This window comes from Gymnoscopelus braueri (assembly GCF_963280865.1).
Source record: "Gymnoscopelus braueri genome assembly, chromosome: 9".
Classification (NCBI taxonomy): domain Eukaryota; kingdom Metazoa; phylum Chordata; class Actinopteri; order Myctophiformes; family Myctophidae; genus Gymnoscopelus; species Gymnoscopelus braueri.
This window is the reverse complement of record NC_137610.1, coordinates 40,010,806-40,030,124: the sequence shown is the minus strand read 5'-3', so window position 1 is coordinate 40,030,124 and position 19,319 is coordinate 40,010,806. Positions and strand designations below refer to the sequence as shown.

The 19,319-nt window shown below is 41.2% G+C and overlaps 1 long non-coding RNA gene across 1 annotated transcript; it reads right to left on the bottom strand.

Moving 5' to 3' along the window:
- Positions 1–3,846: 3,846 nt before the first annotated feature.
- On the bottom strand, positions 3,847–13,437 carry LOC308091430. Its single transcript, XR_013933716.1, has 3 exons — positions 13,361–13,437; positions 11,317–11,406; positions 3,847–4,025 (listed from the first exon to the last, which is right to left on the bottom strand). It is a non-coding gene; the product is annotated as an uncharacterized lncRNA (long non-coding RNA).
- Positions 13,438–19,319: the final 5,882 nt, after the last annotated feature.

The following is a 19,319-nucleotide window of genomic DNA, read 5'->3' as shown; positions in this document are numbered from 1 at the left end:
CCCAATGTGAAGCGCGACTAGGTTCCTTTGTTGTCTTATCTACATAAGCGTTTCCCAGGCGTATAAGTGCCTCTGCTAGTCTACTGTGCAGCAAAAATAAACAAAGTAGAAAATGCATCTTGGCAACGAACTTTAGTGAGATGAGGTTCAGTACATATCAAAAATTTACACAGGTTCCAGGTCTTAATGGGTTAGTTAAGAGACATTTGGAGTAAAAACCTAGAGGCCTTAACATCTTTCAGTTTGGACAAAGGGATTCGAGCTCGTCTAATCTTCTTTTTTTTTCTTTTTCTTAACAAACCAGTTAAACCCATAATTTTGCATCATGTCATGCTGAGTGAGTGGCCTAGGAAGCTAGATGCTTTATTGCCCGTGACCTTCAAGTGCTTTAAGAGCTTACTTGTGGTTTTCCACACATACCTCACGTGTGTGGGAAAATTCTCCCAAAAATAAATCAACACAAGAGATAGCGTGAGACAACTGAGAAACGTGGCCTCAAAATTTGCTATTTCCCTTGAGAAATTGGCTGGACTTAACAAGCCCTTGTGGAATACTCAAATGAGTAGAAATACTTAAAAAATTTGTACAGATACTTTAAAGTTCCCAAACTGAGTAAAAATACTCTAAACTGAAAATTATTTGGGCTTCTCCTGTTCTTTCTTGGCTGGACTTCACACGCACACGCACACACACACACACACTCACACACTCACAGGCTACTCCAGTAATCAGTCTCTGTCTCTCTGTCTCTCTCTCTCTCACGCACATATGTGAACACACACACACATGCAGACAGTCAGACAGACACACATACAATCTGCACATTACAGATTTGGTTCAAACTCATGCATCACTTCTATACTATTTCTCACTCCTTTCACACACACAGTACCTGACACTCTCCAACGTAAGTGACGTCATTCCACATGCTTCAAACACACACAGTCTTTTCGGTACATGAAACTACACACATGCACGTATACAAGCACACACGCACGTCATAACCCATTTGTTCACACTACTGTTGCTACCCTTCACACTTTACATATAGTACATATGTATTACACCCAAACACCACATTCACTTTCAATTCATGTACACTAACACCTGAACACACATGTACACTCTCTCTCTTCCTCCTTTCATGCAGAAAAATAACTTCTAGGTGGACTGTACTGCCATGTACTGTGATTCTCATGTTGTTACTAAAAAAAAAAAAAAAAATACATTCATCCACACACATACATACACTCTCACTCTCATTTAAACATCACTCCTTCCATGTCGTTGTGCACCACGACATGGAATTTTGAAATGTTTAAATGATTACTGCATCTATGTGGGGCAATTCATACAGATCACGAAAAATGCACAATCCACTCTCTCATTTACACATCTTTTAGACAAAACAAAACATGTTCTTCTTACTACAAAACTCTCTCTCTCTCGCTGTCGCTCTAATGCGCACAGCCTCCTACCTTCTTCTCTTTCTCTCTTCTCTAATCATCCCAGCCATAGAAATTGCATGACTCGCAAACAGCCAAATGGCCCGCAAAAGGGCCCTTACGACCACATATACAACATGAGTTGGGGGCCCTTGGTTGGCCTTTCTCTTTCCTCGTATCATCCCATCCATGTACTGTTGTGCTTGATCTACAATCAGCCACAAAGTGGCCCATACAACCACACCTAAAACATGAGTTGGGGGCCCTTGGCTGGCCTCTCTTCTTGCCCTGCTTTGGCTTATCTCCTTCGTTGGTAACATCGACTACAATCACTTGTTTCACAGGAGCACCTGTATCTTCTTTTTCCTTCTCCATATTAGCAGTCAATTACTATTATGTGGGTGAAAACTTAAATATGTGTGGTTCTTATAATGTTCTGTTCAATGTGTAGAAATTATTTTATTCACTGTAAAGATCTTGTTCTTATCCTAACTGAGTGTACAGTATTTCAAACTTTATCTAGGCACTGCTGTATACTGGTCAAAAACTGTATCACACCCAAATTCACCACGTCCACCACGTGTAGACGTGCCCCAGGGAATCACGCACTTATCACTCACTTATCACATCCAAACCATACACCGTACACCCCTGAGATTGTTATGGGGGTTATACTAGATATATAGAATAAATATAGACAAAGCAGTTTACACGACTAGATTTCCCCGGAGGGGGCTGTCAGACCCACTGGCTTTCAACCACCGTGACAAACACACACTCAACTTGTACCAGTATACTCTTGCAGCTAATAAAATGCAGTGGCTTTCGCCACTACAACACAACTATAACTGTAGTTGCTTATCTATGCACAACTACAACACACTTGTCAATATTACACCTAAGTAATAACAACAATATGTCCACACAAGGACCACACTTGTCAATATTACACCTAAGTAATAACAACAATATGTCCACACAAGGACCACACTTGTCAATATTACACCTAAGTAATAACAACAATATGTCCACACAAGGACCACACTTGTCAATATTACACCTAAGTAATAACAACAATATGTCCACACCAGGACCACTTACATGTTTCTTATAGGCGTGTGATCACGTTCAGATTTCGGCAGTCGTTCGTCGAAGAGAAGATTTCGGACTGGTGAACACCGGCCTGGTGCGACTTTACACCCCAGGGCTTGCAGGACCCTCTTGGATCTCTGGCTATCGATAGACTTGCGATGCGTCCTCTTCTCCTCTTCCAAAAACGACGTAGAAATCCGACACGAAGGACCAGTGAAATGATAGGTTCTTGATCGTTATCTTAAACCCCCTTGCTGTTTGATCACACACAGATAAAGAAAGACACGTGACACACGAGATCTCTTTTACTCGTACGAGGATTGTAAACGACCATGTATCTCACTGGACACGATCCCAACTTACAATGGCGCATCCTCCCCTCTGCCAAGCACTTTATTATCAAAAGACAGGAGAAAGGAGGAGACTGTGGAGTGGAATTCTACTAGCTGATAAGGACTGTCAGACATATTACACATTGGATTAATACATTGCAGGAATTCAATTAAATGAATACAAATCAAAGAAAGAACTTATATACACACATTATAATATATATCTCTGTACACAGATATTATAAACTGGTCCTAACAGACAGTATAAAGATGACTTCCGACCAGGACTTCTACTCCTGGGCTGGTCAAGTGCGCATAATGTATAGACCACCAGTAGGTAGAAACAGGCGAAGGTAACCAACAAAAACAGCATATAAATAGACTTGAAATAGACTTAGTTATCTCCACAATAAAGGACGTTTACATTAAAATTGCTGTAAGTGATTCTTTGTTTCGTTAAAAAAGTTCTGTCTCCCTGTCCCTCCATCTTTCAGTAAACAAAAAATAAATTTCAGATGGTTTGTCAGCTTTTGTTTTGTTTCTTTCATTACTTCTAATTTCATTTATTTAATCTGTATCCTGTTTGAGTTCTCTCTCCTGATTGGAGGAAATAAGTATCCTGACCTGAAAATATATTTTCTGTTTACTAAAGAGCTGGAGAGACAGGGAGACCCCTATACTTAGACCCAATAGACCCAATAGAATGTTTCAAAACGTTTCACAATTTTTATTTTATTTCAAAATGAGCTAAAACAGCCTGTATACAAGCTCACAATGTGTTGCATCACCACACATTATGAGCTCGTAAATTGCCCATTTTCGCTATTTGTCGTATGCCCAAGTATAAGGCTTTAGTGGTTTAAGAAAATGCTCCTGACCTTTCATATAAATGTGTAGTTCCTGATCATAAAAATGTGTAGTGTGACAGATTATGTCTGTGCTGATCAGATAAAAGTATCATAAAAGTATCAGATGGTATTATCAGCGGTTAAAGGTTTACTTCAGCCAGCTCCATCTTCCTCTCCCAGGTGTGGAAGCTCCACTGCAGCTTGCTGTGTTTGTCCTTGAGCTGGATGTACTGCAGGACCCCAGGAACGCTGTACTCAGCAATCTGACTGCACAGCTTCTGGTTCAGCCTCTCTGCTGTTGAACACTCCTGACGATGAGGGAGTCAAGGTTCAATTTTCGAGGTGGTCTTCATCAGTACTTTTACTTTACTTGATTATTTTAGTTTGAAATACTCTATACTTGTACTCCACTACATCTCTGAGGAAGAACTTTTATTTGACCGCTTTAGTTACTAAACTGCTCACAAAATGTAAGGAAACTTGAATTTGGGCCATTATATCTCCCCTTTACTAATACCAATCAGTAAAGTGTTATATATCATTTTTATCGGTGATTAGTCACCTTTACAACGAGGTACAGCTTGTAAGCATCGGGCATTCATGGAATGAGCAACACAGGCAAACGTGTGGGTAGCGCCGAGCAAAAATGTGCCAAAATCACCCAATATGCTTTTGCTGGTAATCGCTCTTGTTTTGAGCAACCTGCCAGCACACACCTGCTGAGAGGTGGGTTCTGGAACTTTGCGTTCTGCAACATGGGTTCTGCAACTTTGTTGAGTTTGTGTATGCTCCAAGCTGCAACACTGCCCCCATAGAAAGATGCCACGTTTGTCCCTTCAGGATAAGGTGCAAGTGAAGCTGGTGTTCCGTTACGCAGATTACGCATTATTTGATGTCAGCCCTGGTACCATTTGCAGGCAGGTGTGTGCCAGTCAAAGGTGTGTGACGCACCTGAGCATGGGCCCTGCAACTTTGACATCTGTCTTTGGTACCGTTGTGCAAATCTTGCCTGTAAATCTATGGTTCCTCAGTGAAGCAAGGGGTCTGGGTTGTTGTCTTCCTTGTTGACTTCACCAGTCTCACAGAACTTGGTCCTAAGTTTGGAAATGGTACCAGGGCTAACACCAAATAATGCTGTCACTCTGCATAACGGAACACCAGCTTCACTTGCCCTGTTGCACGGGCCTTATCCTGACAAAAGTGGCATCTTTCCATGGGGGCAGTGTTGCTGCTTGGAGCATACACAAACTCAACAAAGTTGCAGAACCCATGTTCAGGTGCCAGTCACTCGGCAGTCACACACCTGTGACTGGCACACACCCGAAGCCCATTGAATGTCATGAATGTCACGACATTGAATGTCAGCAGAAAAGTCTAACAGGCCATTTTGGCACATTTTTGCTCGGCGCTACTCACACGTTTGCCTGTGTTGCTCATTCCATGAATGCCCGATGCTTACAAGCTGTACCTCGTTGTAAAGGTGACTAATCACAGATAAAAATATATATAACACTTTACTGATTGGTATTAGTAAAGGGGAGATATAATGGCCCAAATTCAAGTTTACTTACATTTTGTGAGCAGTTTAGTTACTTTGCAAATTATTTAGGTATGCGGTCAAGTGCAAGCCTGGCTCAGGGAGAGTCCCTAGGCACTTTAACATCATGTCCTGTGTTTTCTAAATCAAAATCAATTTTTTTTTCAAAAATAGCAGATGTAACAGCAAGGTGATACATTGTGAGCTTGTACATCTGCTATGTTCGAAAAGCTGAAGTATAAAATAAGGCTTAAGTGGTTAATGATCAATAATTATAGTCCAATAACATGATTTGTATGATTCTGAAATGGCCATTCTGCATAATGAGTACTTTTGCTACTTAAAGTATATTTTGATACTTTGGCCTTATAAGATTTTGAATGCAGGCCTTGTACTTGTAACAAAGAATTTTACACTGTGGTACTGCTACTTTTACTTACTACTAAGGAAATAGGATACTTTAGTAGAGATTTGGGGTTGTGTAGTTGTCTTGTCATGATGTAACTCCAAAGGTGGGAAAGATTATAAAACAATGTTGCTCCATTGATTAGAAATGGATGATTAAAAAAGTTGATGCTCCTCATCAACTCACATTGCATGGTGAAACAACTCTCAAAGTCACTATTTTAGCTGATTCTGACAATATATAACATCCTCATGATGTTATTGGCAGACTCCGTAGTAGTATTAAACAATAACATAGTTCGAAAAAACTAAAACCTAGCTATAGAAATTTGGTGAGGAGGGGAAAAAGGAGAGGGCCCAGGATAGGACATTGTATGTAGGGTATAAGTGGTTAATATGTGTGTGTGTGTGTGTGTGTGTGTGTGTGTGTGTGTGTGTGTGTGTGTGTGTGTGTGTGTGTGTGTGTGTGTGTGCGTGTGCGTGCGTGCGTGTGACAGACCTCTTGGACCTGGGTGGTCTCCGCCTCAATCTTCAACAGCAGATCATTCCTGTTGGCGATGTCGTTACTCAGCTGTGTTCTGGGTCTGGGTCCTCTTCTTTTCTCTCTCTACACTACATCTCTGGGTGCTGTCATCCACTCCCATGGCTTTTCCTACCACTGCTATGCCGATGACACCCAGCTAATCCTCTCATTCCCCCCCTCTGATACCCAGGTGGAGACACGCATTGCTGCTTGTCTGGCTGACATCTCGGAGTGGATGTTTACAAACCACCTGAAGCTCAACCTGGACAAGACCGAGCTGATGTTCCTCCCGGGGAAGGGCTGTCCGCACCGAGACATGGCCATCACCATTGATAATGCTGTGGTGACCTCAACTCGGACTGTGAAGAATCTGGGTGTGACCCTGGACGATCAACTGACGTTCTCGGCAAACATCGCATCAGTGACGAGGTCCTGCAGATTCCTGCTCTACAACATCAGGAGGATTCGCCCCTTCCTCACGGAGAAGGCAGCCCAGGTGCTCATCCAGGCTCTCGTCATCTCCCGCCTGGACTACTGCAACTCCCTCCTTGCTGGTGCTCCGGCATCTGCCATCAAACCCCTGGAGCTTGTTCAGAAAGCTGCGGCTCGTCTGGTGTTCAACCGCCCCAAGTTCTCCCACACAACCATCCTTCTCCGCTCTCTACACTGGCTCCCCGTAGCGGCTCGCATCCAGTTCAAAACCCTGGTGCTAGCCTATAGGGCAGTGAAAGGAACAGCTCCTTCCTACCTCCGGGCTATGGTCGATGCCTACACCCCTGCCCGACCACTTCGGTCTGCCACCTCGGGGCGACTGATTGCCTCATCACTCAAGGGTCCTTCTGGCCGATCCACACGGTCACGACTCTTTTCTGTTCTGGCCCCACAGTGGTGGAATGAACTTCCCACTGATGTTAGGACAGCAGAGTCACTGCCCATATTTCGCCGCAGGCTGAAAACTCACCTCTTCAGGAAACACTACCCTTCCTCTCTGCCTGACCTACTTGTTGTTAACTAGTTGTACGAACGCTTGTTTTCTATTGCTGTATTGTTTATTGGATTATTGGATTGTTTATTGGATCTTGTTTAGTCGATTCACTTATTTGTTTTAGCTCATGCTCATTTGACTTAGCTATTTTGTCTCATCTGTTTAAGGAAATAGGTAGCTGATATATTGCACTTTTACCTTAGCGCTAGGTATACTCTTGGTTGCTTGTTTTTGCAGATAATGCACTAAAGACTTCTGGTGATTAGTAGTTTTCGTTCCCTACCTATGTTGAATGCACTTATTGTAAGTCGCTTTGGATAAAAGCGTCTGCTAAATGACTGTAATGTAATGTAATGTGTGATTCACGTGTTTCGCTCTGCAGCTTCTTTTGCTTACACACACACACACACACACACACACACACACACACACACACACACACACACACACACACACACACACACACACACACACACACACACACACACACACACACACAGTGACAGGCATGAGTTTAAGCAAATGAAGTACAGCCATAATTTGCTGTGGGACCATACGAGTGGGTTATCCCCGTCACAGTTTTTAACTCAATTCAATTCAATGAAATAGCCACCTTAGCCATTATTAAGGTCACCTTAATAATGGCTTTTAACTTTTTCACCAGAAGAGTGCCTTGGTTTATTTTCCTTTGTTGCACGTTTTGAGTGTCCAACCACAGCCGGCTCCATCCACTGCAATGTATTTCATCAAACTTCACTTTCATCAAATGAGCGTCATGTCATTATGTCAATATATCTAGAGAACGGACGGACTGCATGTCTTTTCCTTTCAAAGTCTCCCTTGACCCAACTGAGTGTCTAAGGACATGGGGAGTTGATTGTTTCCACTTTAGGCCTGTGTGATTAAGGCTTGTACAAATAAATGCGTGTATTCGACAGTCAAACAATAAAGAAAGAAAAGTACAGATTTATTTCTTTAAGTCCATGAAAGAGACAAACTGGACAATGTCACGAACTGCCTCCTCTCCCGTGTTGGAGCGCAGGACACTGGCGTCTCCGTCCAAGAACTCCATGGCGGCGAAGTCCGCGTTGCCCACACCGATGATGATGATGGACATGGGGAGCTTGGCAGCCTGTACGACGGCGTGGCGCGTCTCGTCCATGTCACTGATAACACCATCCGTAATGATGAGGAGAGTGAAGTACTGCTGTAGAGGGATGACAAGAGAGGGAAAGAGAGATGAGGAGAAGGAAGGACGCAAGACAGATAAAAGATAAAATAAAAATAAAAGAATACTGATGTTGAGGATGATATAATTAGTGAATTATATGACAACTGCTAACATTCATGATTCATAATGATGTAGGCTGAAGACAGGTGTAAATGCGGTAGGAAAATAATTGGAACAGACGGTGTAATGTCCTATAAACACTTGAGTGGTAGAACACAAGAAGGCAACAACAACAATCCATGCCAGAGGTTAAAAGCATCAAGTCTCTCTTTTCCTTCAGGGGTTTAGATGACAAGTCTTTACTTTTGGCTTTTTGAGTTGCCATGCTCTGTAAACATTGCATTAGGATTAAGTATAATTCAATACTGACAAATAGAACACAAGACAACAATACACTACACTAGGGATCTTCAACAGGGGGTCCTCAGAGTTACCACAGGGGGGCCATAGGATTAAACACTTGAACCCTAGCAATCCCCATTCTGAGGGGAACATTAGCCAAAAATAGCAGATCTACAAGCTCACTATTATTATTACGTTATTTTCTGCAAAATGGTTTGGTGTGCAGAGGGGAAACAGAGCAAACCAAATACTAAGTCAAAGGTCAAGTTGAGGGTGTAAGTGGTTAAATGTCTGAAATAAACAAAAAGCATTAATTCACACAACACTGATAGTCAATAAAGCCATCTATGAAATCTATGAAAAAGTTTAATCTGCAACACAATGTTATACAATATGTAGTGGGGGTCCCTGCTTCATCTGTCTCTCAGCTAAGGGGTCCTTGGCCTGAACAACGTTGAAGAGCCCTGCATGACTACACTACCCAGAAAACACAACAACAACAACAACAACAGAGACTAGACTCTAGTCTACTCAAGTCAGAGCATCATAACAAAGCAGACAACATAACACTTAGTTGCTTAACACTTAGTGCCTTGAGCCTCCCGTGGCTCAAGTCACCTTCAGGCGGCACGCCTCCGTCGGTGAAACCGAGTGCACCTTCTTAAATCTGACTGGTTCTCCAAACGTACTGTGACATATACGTTTCGACAAAAAAGAAAAACACACAAAAGTGATGTTACATCAATGTGCGTACTGTCATTAACCATTGAATTAGTTTCCCCACATTACAAGCAGGAATTGTGGTTTTGTGGTTAATGGAAATTCTTAAACAACACTTGGTCGTTTTGTAGCTGCAGTTGAAGCAAGTTCAACTTGGATTGTAACTTTAGAATTTGTAGCAACTACAAAAGTTGGGCGTCTAGGTGGTTAATTCCCAACATCCATCTTTACTCAAATGGTACAGACCACATAACAAAATGCATGTTAATCCCATATCCTGACAGACCTGTCAATGATCTTCATATCCTGTACATTGCAGACAGGCCTGTCAATAATCTTCACATCCTGTACATAGCAGACATACCTTTATAGGGTATGTCTGCGTTGGAATCTGTCGTGAAGGTTCTTCATAACGTGTACGCACTGTGTGGGCGTGGGCGTGCCTTCAGATCAGGAAGCAGGCCGCGCTTTACCCAATCAAATGTAGTGGGCGGGATTTACGTGTCCGCTGATCCTTCCCTACTCGAAACAAGCCGAAACTAATTTAACAATAGCGTCCGCGGAGCAGACAAAACCACGGAAAGATATTCACATTTTAACTTGCTCTTTCATCATAGAAACAAGTGGGCTTATAACCAAAACGATCCATGTTCTCTGGGAGAAGTGGTGTTAGTGTTCCGTGTAGAAATATTGTTAGTGGGAATGAAAACATAGTCGCACCACCCGGAAGTGGAGCGTGAAGGCAGACTAAAACCCCGGTTTCCTTGCGCACAGGTGCTGCGTCGTCATTGTCCCAGAGCCAGATAGAGATAGTACAAACAGCAGAGGGCGCTGTTTTTCCTTCTCATTTGGCTCGGGGTTCCCAGATTGGAAAGAGAGAGAAAGAGAGATGCATTACACAAAAGCCCATAGCTGTGGTATAGTGTGATATCTTGGTCAGGAGTGTAATGTTTTTATGTGAGCAGGTTCACCCACAAACATAACCAAAACTATGTTGGTTTCTTGGATTTTGTTTGGAATGAAGCGCCGCATATGTAAATATTTATGAAATATTAATGACATAAGAAGCAATATGCTCTATCCAACTGCCAACAATCCAGATTTGGGACATTGAGGATTCAGTATTCAAAATACTAGATTTAAAGGCCAGTCCACACCAATGCAACTCCTTGCAACATGCAACTACTTGCAACCATTATTCCCAATGGCAGTTGCATTGGTGTGGACTGGCCTTAAAACTGTTTTGTTGCAAGAAGTTTGCGACTAGTTGCATTGGCCTTTAGATAGCGATTGACATCAAGTTTATTCCTTTAGAGCAGCCAATTATTTCAATCTGTTTCTCTCCCAATTTAATAGTCATGCCAATTAATCCTCCCCACACATTTATGTGTCACTGCTACTGTATCCCACTGGTTCAGCTGGTGAATGGTAAATGGTGCATTTATATAGCCGCTTCATCCAAAGTGCTTTACAATGTACAATGTGTAAAAATAACGCAGCGCTCATCCACTGTGAGATGTCAGACCTTGTACAGACTGCAGCCAATAATAAATACAACATCAAGTGGAACTTTCTAAAATGAACCTGCAGCTGCAGTTGCGACAGGTTCTTGAATGGTGAAATGGCGAAAATAGCCGATCTACAAGCTCACAATGTGTTGTCCTCCATTTGATCAACTACCGACTCTGTTTTAACCTGAGGTTATCTGTCAAAACAGTAATTATATTACTTATTATCTCTATTACTAATCCAAGTAGCTCTGCATTACTTATTATATAGCAAAAGTAATATAGTAATATTGTATAACGAGTAACTTATTACACTTCCAGAGTAACTTGCCCAACAATGATGCTTACACCCTGCAAGGCCATCTTCAATGTTGGAGTAGATATCTACCGCACTGAAGTCTGCTGCAATGGTTTTGGTCTCGACCCCACATTTGCTCTCTGAAGGGGGAAAAAAAACATGAGAGGAAAGAGGAGATAAATGGAGGAAAAAGTGAATTCATTTCACCCTGGTTTTGTCTCAAGAGCTGCGACTATTCTGTCAATGACAACATACCCTCATGAGAATCTCTCATGATGGCTTCAATGTGACATTTTCCAGCCCTCTAAAGCCATTCAAAGAATATTCCTAGTCAAATATTACTAAACTAAAAGGGAAAGTCAAATTTGTGCTTGAGTTTAAGTACTGGAGTACTTGCTTTTAAAAATACTTCATACGGTCAGTAAGTAGGCCTATTCAAAAGTAAAAAATACAAAGAATTCCACAGAAAAGGAATCTCAAGAAGGGGACGTGTACCGAATTGCATAATAGGAAATGTGCCCATATAATCGCATGCGTCTGCTCACTCATACATAAGACACAAATCAATACATCAGTTAACTTGAGTTTAACCATTTCAGTTAAATAATGCCTGGGCTTCATATAATTTGTTGCATGTAGTATCGTGAAACAAATTAAATCAAACCCTTAACACTCATTATTTAATTACAAGCTTTTTCTCCCACACCATGCATATTAATTAATAATTGAGATTCAGACATAGGCATTTAACATTCACATTCATATTTTTACAACATTACAATATCAGTTATCTTATTATCAGATGCCAATTTGTCTCCTGGAAACAAAATATGTGTATAAATTATTGCAGAGGTGTTAAGACGTCATCAAGTAAAAGTAGTCCCTCTTGTACTGTAACTTCAGACTCCTGACTCCAGACTTTTTCACAAATGACTCTCTTTGTTCATGTGTGAGTGACTCTAGCCTAGGGAAAAAAATGTTATATTTTGCTGCATACACCCATTTGCTGGATTAAGTACTGATATAATCTGAGTTCCCAGAAGTTTTTCGCCTCGCATACAAACGGGAGCTGCACTGATAGTACCATGGACAGCAATGAGATAAGTACCATGGACAGTAATGACAGAGAGGAGAGAGAGAGCGAGATACAAATAAATGTTTTGAACGCAGTGAAAACCAGCCAGATACATTTGAAATGTTACCTTTTGATTGACTGGTGATAAAAACATAATGGAAGCAGGGTAGTAATAACAGATTAAAGATACATTTTAATGACAAATATGTTCTGGTTCGAGTAGTTGTAGCTGCCTAGCGTGTGTGGGGGCGTCCACCAATCACTTAAGCCCAGGGAATCAATAATAATGTACCTGTCCATCTGTTGTGTGTATGAATGGCCAGAGTATAAAATAGGGTTAAAGTGGTGATACTGATTTTGCTATATTAACACATTTTCCTGGGGAACCCCTGGAACCTATTCAAGGACACCTGGGGCATCACTTTGAGAACCACTGCTCTGAAGTCAGGTAATGAACACCAACACCAACATCAACCATTAACACAGACTGGTGTTTCTCCAAAAGCAGGTGCTGCATCTGGTTAGTGAATAGAAAATAGATTTGCAGGTCGGGATACCAATTTCATGCAGTCAGGGGATATATTTCATACATGTGAACTTGTGAAATTGTAGGTGATAAAACGAATGAATGGTTTCTCTCTCCTGACTGGATCAAACTGGTGTCCCAGCTGAAAAGTAATGTTGTGTTTACTAAAGAGCTGGAGAGAAAATGGTCCTCACAATGTCTATTTCTCAAATTTGACAACACTTGTGGGGACATTTGGTCCAAGTACACACACACACACACACACACACACACACACACACACACACACACACACACACACACACACACACACACACACACACACACACACACACACACACACACACACACACACACACACACACACACAAACACACGTTTCTCTCAGCATGTTCATAGCCCTCTTGTTGACAGAAAGTACTGTTATTGTAGTACAACCTTGATGGCTTGGATTTCAGAAATGCTGTAAAAATTAACAAAAGGTAGTTTTTACCTTAATTTATTTGTTCTTAGTCATGATGACCTCCTTCTGCTGAGGTAGTTCCTCCTGAGCATTACGCACAGCCTCCTATGGAGTAAAGGACTGAACAGTGAAATGGGATTTGTGGAAAACATACGCCATTTTCAGTTGTTGTTATAATCCATATTTACTACAAGGTTTATCTTACTGGACGACACATAAACACACTAAAACATACAGAAAGGGGGTGGGGGGGGGGGGGTGGCGGGTGGGATGGAATGGAACGGGCAAAAAAGCACTACTCTCACGCCCTGCCCCCAGAGGGGGGCAGGGCGTGGGAGGAGCGAAAAAAAAGGAGCCCAGGGGTGGGGGGGGTGGGGGGGGAGAGGAGCAGGGACGCGAAGGCGTGTGTGTGCGGGTTATGTTAACATGTGTGTGTGTGTGTGTGTGTATGGAGGCCTGGGATTTGACCTTGGTGTTTATATATACTGTAGATTTTGATATGGAAAATATGGTATTTAATTGTTTACCCCACAATATAGGTCTGTTTTACTTCAATGTTTACATCATTCTTCAACATACAGCAAACTATGTACAGAAATGGCATTATTCTTTAGACCAGTGGTTTTCAAACATTTTGTGCCCATGGCACACCAAAGTGCAAGTCAAAATCTCAAGACCCACCTGTATTAAAATCTGTGCAACATAGCCTCTATGACATGTGTTATTATCACTGCAAATTTATATTTGTATTTACTAATACCAAATAAACAAAAATAAACAGTTTTCTATGAGTGCTTAGTGCTTATTTTTGCTGCTAAATGCAAACTACCTAGAAACAGTCAGTCCTATAACACCTTTTAACTTAACTTTATGACATGGTCTCACTGGCAGGCAACATGAAGACACCAGAAATCTGCATACCTGCCGTTTCTCCTTTCTGCTGAGAAGCTTTGAGCTCCTGGCCTGGTAAACCCTCCCTCCGGAAATCTCATTTCTATTTGATTCCAGGAGTGATCAAATAGAAATGAGATTTCCGGAGGGAGGGTTTACCAGGCTATTGAGCTCCTTCTCTCTCTCAGTCTCCGCGTTCTTCATCTTGTTCTCCAGCACCTTGTACTTCTCCTCCGCTCGCTTCTGCACGTCCTTGGTGCTGCACAGAGTCTCCTCGCTCACCTCTGGACGGATGCGCACACACCCAACACAAACACACCGTTTACATTAAAATGCGTGTACGTTTAGCCCATCATTTTTAAACCACATTAACCCTGCCATTCCTGTTCAGGGCAAATTTCTAAATAACTTCTAAAAGCGAATTTCCAAAACAGTGAATGTTGCGAACGTTTAGGGCATACTTGCCAGCACTGGCCTATATATGGAGATCCCCACAAATGGAGACGATCGACCTACGAAGTCTTCATAGAGACCCAAGACGTGTCATAGATACAGAGTCTGACATCAGTGAACCCTTCCCAGAAACTCCATGTATGGAGATAACCGTCGTGTCCAGGACTGACGTCCTGGTCCCATATTTGGGCATAACTGACATAGGCAGATCCTTATGAGGAGATGTCTGACACTATCTGACATCACCGCAGTGATGTCAGGGGCTAGCCACAGCAGGATAAAACACGCTGGATGTCATGGTTGAAAGCACTCTCCTCATCGGCACTAGACTCAGTCTTAACCCTTCCAGAGTAGCCAGCATCGATCCAAGCAGGATTAGCTCACCTAACAACCCAGTGTCCTCAGCGACACTCGAAGATCATCTTAACTCTCTATAGAGTACCAGGACGACTAGCTGGCCGTACAACCCAGTTAGGCCTCACGGTGGCTCTTGAGCCCGGTTCTAAACAACCGATTATCAGTTTTATAGTGAATCTACAAGTTCAAAACATATCCCGAAGTAACTTTGTTGTGAGCTTGTAGTGCGGCTAGGTACATACAGTAGGGCTTAAGACATGTCGTTAGATGTGACTGCATGGGTACTGGAGGAAAGTAGTACTGAAAACATTTGATTGTGTGTGTGTGTGTGTGTGTGTGTGTGTGTGTGTGTGTGTGTGTGTGTGTGTGTGTGTGTGTGTGTGTGTGTGTGTGAGTGTGTGTGTGTGTGTGTGTGTGTGTGTGTGTGTGTGTGTGTGTGTGTGTGTGTGTGTTCACCATACAGTAAAAAGGTCCTCAACAATGGCATTGTGCAGTCTCTCCATCTCCTCCTGCTGTTGGAAGGAGCTCAGCTGCGTCCAAAATGTAAAAGACAAAAGGGCAAAACACAGTCACAAAAGTGTTTGTCCTTAAATATTTTTACACATTTGTGGTTGACAGAGTAATTTAGTATTCTAAATAAGTAAGTACTTACTTATACTAAATAATATAAGGGTATACAGCAAGGATCTGGGAACAGAACTGTAGTAAACACAGACCAATATACAGCAGAGGGACAACATGCATGAACCAAGTCTGAGAATTTATATAATAATCATATATAATTATTATATATATATAATAATAATCTGCAATAACTTTTCATTTATTTTTAATATTTTCTTTGGAAAATGAAAAAAATACAATAAAAGATTTAAATAAAATAAATGAAAAAAGTAATCGGAAAAACACGGCCCCCTCACGTAATAGGAGGGCAGGGTGAGTCGCCAGAAGCAAGGACGGGTGTTTTTGATGAATCTGACATGTTAAAATGAAGTTTGAAGTTACAATGGGTTTGTATAGGAAGGGGGCGTGTCTGATAAAATGAATATCAAATATCTAAATACTGAATCAAGCAACTTAAAAACTGTCTGGGGGGTTCACAAAGGCCTGAGTAGATGATAAAATGACCAAAAGTTTTTTTGAAAGTGAAATATCCCTTTAATGTTGATACAGTAGGTTGAGCAGATGTAGAGTAAATCATCATTACTGACATGACATGCAAAAACAAACACCTCAAGTGATATTGAAATCATTCACTGTACTATCAATAGTGTAGTCTAACAATGTGTATACTTGTATACACCCTAACTTGGATTGTAACTTTAGAATTTGTAGCAACTACAAAAGTTGGGCGTCTAGGTGGTTAATTCCCAACATCCATCTTTACTCAAATGGTACAGACCACATAACAAAATGCATGTTAATCCCATATCCTGACAGACCTGTCAATGATCTTCATATCCTGTACATTGCAGACAGGCCTGTCAATAATCTTCACATCCTGTACATAGCAGACATACCTGTTAATCATCTTCAGTTACTCCTCCTAATCCTACAGTTACTTGTTTACAAAACTAGGCTTTCTAAGTAGCTAATAAGAAGACTCACTTTTTATCACCCGTTTTTCCCTGAATAAGTCATCTTTTCCCCACACAAACATATGCAGATCTTTTTAACGTAACAATAATTAGTCTGTTTACATCTTTCCATGACAAACCTTTCTAAATGTGTCAAAGACGTTTCAAAGGTATCAGATCTACAAGCTGACAACGTTGTGAGCTTGTATATCTGCTATTTTCACACTTTTTCTTCTTTTCCCCAGTACTGTACATGCTAGGTTGATATGGTTGATATGGTGATAATAAGACGAATCAGTCAAAACGTTAACTGTGCTGAAATAAATCTGGTTTTGAAGCATTTCATTAAGTGTGAGTCTTATTATTTAACTCCAAGATTGTACAAATTTGCTCCAGTTTTACACGTTTAAATTAGGACTAAGGATATGTGTACAAAACATTTAATGTCTTACGGTAGGCCTACCACATGCTGTTTATATTTCTGACAAATAAAGTATTCAATTAATCAATGTAACAGAACAAAGATGAGTCCAATAGAACCATTCTCTAATATAAATATTTAAATTCTGTGATTGCTACTGATCAGAGGTCATATTGGGAGCATGATTTTGTAGGATGTGTGTCTGTGTGTGTGCGTGTGCGTGTGTGTGAAAGAGAGTAATCTCTCAAGAACAGATTCTCTCAATAAAATTATATCTATCTATCTATTCCTCCATCCATCCATCCATCCATCCATCCATCCATCTGCAGTGACATTCTATTCTTTCTTTCTTTCTTTTTTTCTTCAGTGACAGTTATACCCCTCCTCCACCAGAGGGCAAACGCGACATTGCATGGACCATCTATTGAGCATGCGCGAAACACGTTGAGTCGACCGGAAGTACGTGTGTTGTTTTTTTTATGGTGTGTAGAAGAAACGTCGTGGTGAAAAATGTGTGATAAACGAGGTAAAATGTGTCAAATAGAGTCTGTACGGCTGTCGATAAATGAACAGCTGACGTCGGTGGGAGAGGATATATTGTGTGTTTTGGAAAAACAGCATGGTGATGTTTGTTGTGTGAAGCGTGTCAGAGTGGTTGTGTTGGAGCGCCTCAGTGCGGCTGCAGAGTTCATGTGCAACCTCTTCCAGAGAGAGATAGAGACACAAGAAACTCGGCTGGAGAGACAAAACAAACTGCTGCAGGTGATGCTACAGCCACACATCAAACTACACAGAGCAGGTTTGTTAATGCTGCATTTATACCACATGTTGGACTGTACATACTCATAGCTAAGATATGTATAGCTAAGTTAACATGTTTACCACTGTTGGGCTGTTCATACTCATAGCTAAGCTACTTATAGCTAAGTTAACAGATGACTTTTGATTTGCAGTTTGTCCATCACATCAAAGAGAGAATAATTCATCCATCCATGTGTATATTGTATAGTCTATGTATTATTCAATCACTCAATGTCATAACATGTCACTCAGCTACATACCAACCACATTAGGTAAGTATAGCTTCAAAGTAAATGGTTTGGGTGTGCGTTATTATTTGTTTTGACCACAAATGGTAAAAAATGTAATGTAAATAGCATGTTGTTTAGACAGATGCTAAGCTGGTGTTTACCTGGTATCCTACTTTCTTTGTAAATTGTTTTCTTTGCACTCTACTGACATGACCTTGGACTTTGTCCACATTTTCTTTGATCTTGCACTTGTAAGTCGCTCTGGATCTAACAAATGTCCTCCCAAAATTATCTAAAATCTGTAGATCATTTCAGTACTTTAAATACTTTCATCTGAAAAAAAGAGACAATATATAAATACTGATCATTGTGACCTATCAAATCAATAATTAGACAAATACATCTCATCTAATGAGAAAAACACTTTGAGTTGTTCTGCTGAATCTGATGCTACCTCTTCTCTCCTCCTTTGGTCTGTGTATAAAGAGGTTTCCCCTGAACATGAGGAGAGGAGCCGCAGTTTGGTCCAGGAGGAACCACAGCCTCCACAACATGAGGAGAGGAGCCCCAGTATGGTCCAGGAGGAACCACAACCTCCACAGATTAAAGAGGAAGAGGAGTCAACATTGACATTACTACACAGAAAGACGAGCTGTGACACTCTCTCAGGTAAAAAGAAATACATAAAAATATCACTACCTGTACTAATCTGAAAAGACTACGTCTAAAAGCCCCACTTGCAGCCCCTAGATGCTGCTAGGTTAGATGAGAGAATTCAGAATCAAGGTGAAGTTCAAGTTTCAAGGTGTTTGTCACATACGCAATACAGGAGGAGTATTTTATCCACTTAAACCTTAAAATAAAAAAAATTCTCTCAACATAAAATCTCTTTGCTGACAATGCTTCCCGATTTGACAAGTTCAGAGCTTGTAGATCTGTATTGTGGCAGAATGGTTGGCTGTTATGACATATAGTCCAGAATAGGGACGCTAAGGTTAATTTGGTTAAGCTTAAATGCTTTTATTAATACACAATAAAGCGTTGGTTTTACTTGAAATAGGGTTGCAATTCTAGTTTGCAGGAAATGCGTTTGGTTACTTATAGACCACCGAAGTCCTGACGTCATTCGTTCATCCCCAGGTTTGCGGAAGTAATTTCTCTATGGAGAATAACATTGGGTCATCTTAGAATCGTCTCATATAAGAATTGTGGTCCAAAAATAAACAAACTGTCCCGGCGTTATTGTCAGGGAGGAGGTT